The sequence below is a fragment of the Strongylocentrotus purpuratus genome, unplaced genomic scaffold (assembly GCF_000002235.5).
Source record: "Strongylocentrotus purpuratus isolate Spur 01 unplaced genomic scaffold, Spur_5.0 spur5_scaffold_20, whole genome shotgun sequence".
Lineage (NCBI taxonomy): Eukaryota > Metazoa > Echinodermata > Echinoidea > Camarodonta > Strongylocentrotidae > Strongylocentrotus > Strongylocentrotus purpuratus.
This window is the reverse complement of record NW_022145606.1, coordinates 18,003,280-18,008,508: the sequence shown is the minus strand read 5'-3', so window position 1 is coordinate 18,008,508 and position 5,229 is coordinate 18,003,280.

The following is a 5,229-nucleotide window of genomic DNA, read 5'->3' as shown; positions in this document are numbered from 1 at the left end:
ACTTTAAAAACTTAATAGGGGCACTTGTCAGAGTAAAAGGGGCACTTTCCTATGTAAAAAGGGGCACTTTTCCTATGCAAAAAGGGGGCACTTTTAGGGTACTTGACCAAATGCTCGGAGCGCCGCCTCTGCTTATATGGTATGTAGTCCACCTCTTCTTGTTATAATAAACTAATTCTACTTAGTACTGCTTCGTGTTCATAGGCCATAGAAACCACTGTTTGATGCACAAGTTAAATCTTCCATTTAGTTTTACTTTGTACTGTGGTTCATTAAATAGGAATGTTGATTTCCACACCATATTTAAATTAAGGCCAACCATGACATAAAAATATCTATTAATTTGAATTATGCTAGATCTATTTTATTTTGTTAAGGAGAAAGGGATGCCTTGATTGTCGTATTGATTTTCTTCTTCTTTTTGTTCCAAAAGATTGAAACTGAAGAGCTGGAAGGAGGACATTACAACATCTCTTATATTTGCAAGATGAAGCAGAAAGTCCCATGCATCAGGTTATTTAGCACACACATATTAAACGACCACCTATTAATTCACTCAAAAGGAAATGGAACTAAGTTGACATTGCAAGCATATATAGTGGAGGGTATATTATTCTAGTTCTGCACCTAGTATACAAATATTGATGTCTTTCTTTCTATGTTTACAAAGGAAAATTTATTTATTTACAGGAGGTCCTGTGTTTAGAAGAGCCATATCAAATGCACATTGTAAGCACTACATGTAGGGGTATACACAGGACCCCTCATTTTTTTTTGTAAGGGGTACTTTCACTTCTTGAGCAATGAAGATGAAGAAGAACACAAAATAAGATTGATAAAAGTCTGTTTATAGGATGTATTATGGTTGATATGTATCCATCAGTATCAGTTTTTAATTGAAGTACATGTACCTACTTTGTTTTCTCTCATGTAGGATGATGCCTCTCTACAGTGGATGATGAAGGCATTCTGGTTTGCAAACTCAGGAGAGGAACAAAGAACAGATGTTGACGGGATCATATCTAGAGATGCGGGCCTACTACACTTCATACGAGCAAGTGTGCTAATATACATGAAGGTACCCCAATAAATTTTTGTGGAACAAATGTCATGAAGAAAATTATAGATCTGAAACAGATATTTTCATTGTCAGTTGACTTGTAAAAGAATAATTGACTTAATATCACAATTGTAATTTAGATTAAAAATTAAATGTCAATATAGATGAAATATAAGTCTACATTACGTATGTTTCAGTAGCATTATTTCCAGTACATTCGCTGGTCAAAGTTGTTTGGTCATTTTATGTCCCATACTTAACCGAGTATTATTCAATTACCGGTATGAGCACGAGTTGTATTACATTGTATTACTTATTTCATACCTTGTCTGATCCGAGCTCCAGCAGGCCTATCGTCTTAATGGGATCATCAGTAATAATTTAAGATGCGGTCAGTATTTAAACTAGTCTTGTACAAAAAATAGTTTAGGTTTGCCCACTAGAACCCCAAGTGAATTTCAGTCCTTCCTTTTTCTGAGCAGGTATCAGGGGTGTATGTTATTAGTCATTGTTGATTTTTTTTATATCTTATTTCATTTTTCCATTCAACAGACTTGGGTTATATTTTTTCTGAAAACTAGGCTACAACTTTAGTGATGGATGCAGAAGATATATACACGAGACTACGTCTTAAAGATGCCACCCTCATATAATGAAAGAGGACAATAGAGATGGGTTTAAACTGGAATATTTACATGATATTTATATGTTATTTGTATTATATGTTTGTAGAATACTACATTCAATAAAGCTAATGAAGTTTATCATCTTGTCGACTTTCAAATAATTAAAGATAACTAATCCTCAACGAATAAACATTAAAATTCTAACAATGTCAACTACCATCTTATAGGATGAAACTGAGGACTGGGCAGAAAGATTCTCCTTCAAATTTGATTGATAAAGGTCTATCAGTCTATATCAAAGATTGAATTAATCAATGATATTTTGATTATAATTATACATGTTAAAATTCATTTACCTCTATGGACTTCTGTATGGGAAGTTTTGTAGATTATGAAATTATTGCTACTTCAAGTATTGTATGTAAGAAGGTTTGAAAGACAACACTCTAAATGCATTAAATATGGAAACTGCTAATCCTCACTGCCTTTCGTATCCAAACTGGTAGCTTTCATAGAATCATGTTTCGATGCTTCCCAACTAAAGAAAACAGGGAGTGGGGGGGGGGGGGCTTGCTATCCTCTTATCTTATCCTCTGTACAAATATGATTATATTTAGAAGGATTTAGAAAGTGAAATTTGAATTATAGCATTACTGTTGGTAGAAGTAATGGCAGTGTCGATTGTTAATGTGGGGGGGGGGGGGGGGGGTTCCTGGTGAAATTTACGGTATGCCAATGTCAAATTAATAAAAAAGAGAAAAACTATTCTTAAGAATAAAAATTATACAGTACATGGGCCTCCTAACAAAAACCCTGGTACCACTGTTGTGTTTTGAGTGTGTTTTTTTTTGGGGGGGGGGGGGGGGGGGGGGGGCTAGCAAACCAATTACAAATTTCCAGTGTTAAATTCAAATTTTTTCTTTAACAAAATTATGTCAATATATTGTAATTAAACAATGTTTCACTTTCCTTTTTTCAAGTTAGATATTTGAATAAAATGATTAACATACTTTCCGGTTTCTCTGGCCTCTACATTAAAAATGTTCTACTTCTAGCAAAGCTCCTAGAAAGGCTGCCAAAAAGGGAGAGTGAAGAGAATGAAATTGAAATGTGGACAGTAATGGAGTGAATATGGAATGGTTGATGGTAGTTGATAACGAGTGAATGCAAATGAGTGGCAACAAGTACGACTGAAAGTGAGACAGAAAGGAATTGCAACAGGTTGCTCAGTCAAGAGAACAAACCTTGCAGAAGATAGTTTTCGAAAGACAGAGAAAGAGAGAAAAGGGGAATTATAAAAAAAGGAAAAGGGGGCATGTGTCAAGGGGCATTTATGAGAAAGGGTTGGGTTGGGGCTCCTATTAAACAGGGAAAGGGGCACATATCAAAAGGTAAAAAGGCACTTGTTAGAAAGTTTAAGGGGGCGCGTGTCAAAGTAAAAAAAATGAAAGGGCTTTTATCAGATATCACAAGGGGCACTTATGAAAATGGAACAGTGGCACTTATTATGAAGTTAAAGGGCATTTGTTGAAGAAAAAAGGGGCACCTGTCAGATTTGAATAGTGGGTAATTATCGCCAGGGCGTAGCCAGAGTTTGGGGGGGGGGGCACATACATGTAATTGATCGACGTCCTGGGGAGGGGGTCAAAAAGAGTTCAACCGATCTTGGATTTTTTTTTCTTCTTTTTTTTCTTCAATGTATGTGAAAGAATGTGTAGTTTTCTCTCGAGTTTGTCTCATCATGCGTTGGATCTGTGGGTGCTGGGGTTCCTGCAGCAACCCTGTACATGGATTTTCTTCAGTGGGTGCATATAACTCGGGACTTCACATTGTAAACCTTCAAATGATGAATTATCATCGAGTCCCCCACCCCCCCCCCTTCCCTCATTATTTTAGAAAGAAACCAAAGAGAACTTTTAAGAGAAAAAGAGAAAGGAAAGAAAAAATGGTTAGCTAGGCCTAAACAAAAACAAGATAAAAGAAAACAAGATTGAAGATGGTATCAATATATCTTGCTCCTTTCCCTTTTCTTTTGTCTTCTTTTCATTTCAATTTTCTTGCAATTTATTTCTTTCTTCCTTGGTATCTATTCCGTATTCTTTATTTCTTCAATTCATTTATTATTTATATATATTTTACTTTTTAACTTTGTTATTCTTCTTTCTAATCCCATTTTTCTTTCTTCCTTTTCTTCCTTATGCAGTTAAGTGAGCATAGATCATAGAAATAATTTAAGTGCAATACACAAGTATTTTATTTTGATAAATGTCTGTATGTAGGCCTATTCTTGTTATCTATTTTATACAGTTTATAATACTGTATCACATATTCAATACCATAATGCAACCTCTGCTTGTAATATCTAAAAAGCAAACCTAGAACTGATTATTTACCAATTCATGAAAAGAACTAGACTCCCATTAATCTCAGAAAAGTAGGCCTAGGCTACTCACAAATTGCCTATCAAGACTCTTATTTGAAATATATGCTATATATCTTGTCTACCGGTACTGACATTTTGGCATTTACTAGTAATTAAACACAGCATTTATGACTGTATTATCTAAATGACCATGACATTGCTTTTCTATGTCATATTATAGGCCTGCCATTAATCCAACGTACTTGTTACACACGATATTCGATGCTGCGCATGCCTCGATCATACATGAATATTCAAGAGAATCGAGACTTTCCCCGGCCCTGCCTAATGAATATTCATGATAAAACAGGAATCCGGGCTCGCCGTGGTACGAAAAAAAATAAGACGCCTCCCGCGCTTCCTCGCTACGCGTTTTTTGGGGGACCACCCACCGCCCCTTGGCTACGCGCCTGCAGTCAGATGAACTATGGTTGATACCTTGTCTGCCCCCGGAAGTTCAGGGGTTTTAGGCATTTGATTACGGTCAGATGAGCATTATTTGATACCCTAATTGTGACATTTGCAGGTCACTAATTGGCGTGGGGTTCAGGGGGCGGAAGCCCCCGGAAACTCAAGGGTTTTAGGCACTCAAATTACGGTCAGATGAGTATCAAGGGGCCCGCCTTGAGGCTTTTCGTTGGGGTCAGGGCACAGCCCCCGGAAGCTCAGGGGTTTTAGGCGTTTAATTACTGTCAGATGAGCATCTAAGGGCCTGCCTTAGGGCCCTAGGTGGAATCCAGGGGGACTGAGCCCTCGTGGTTTTAGGCATTTAATTTAATCATGGGTCAGATGAGCATATTTTGATACTTCATTATAATGTGTCACTGGCAGTTTAACTATTTTTTTTCTTTCTTGCTCTCTTTCTTTCTATTTCTCTTAATATACTTTTTCAAAAAAAGTGGGGGGGGGGGGGGGGGAGGCTCGAGGATCCCGATCCCCGCCGTTCCGCGGGCCCTGACATGTAGGCATCTCAAGAAGCATTTTCTTGCCTGGCTGTAAATTTAGGAATTTGTCATTTTCCAACAAACGCATACAAAAGTACAATTTACTTAAAAGTGATGAAAAATCTCGGGAAAATTATGTCATTTCAGCATTATTTGTAAACCACCATTATGGAATTA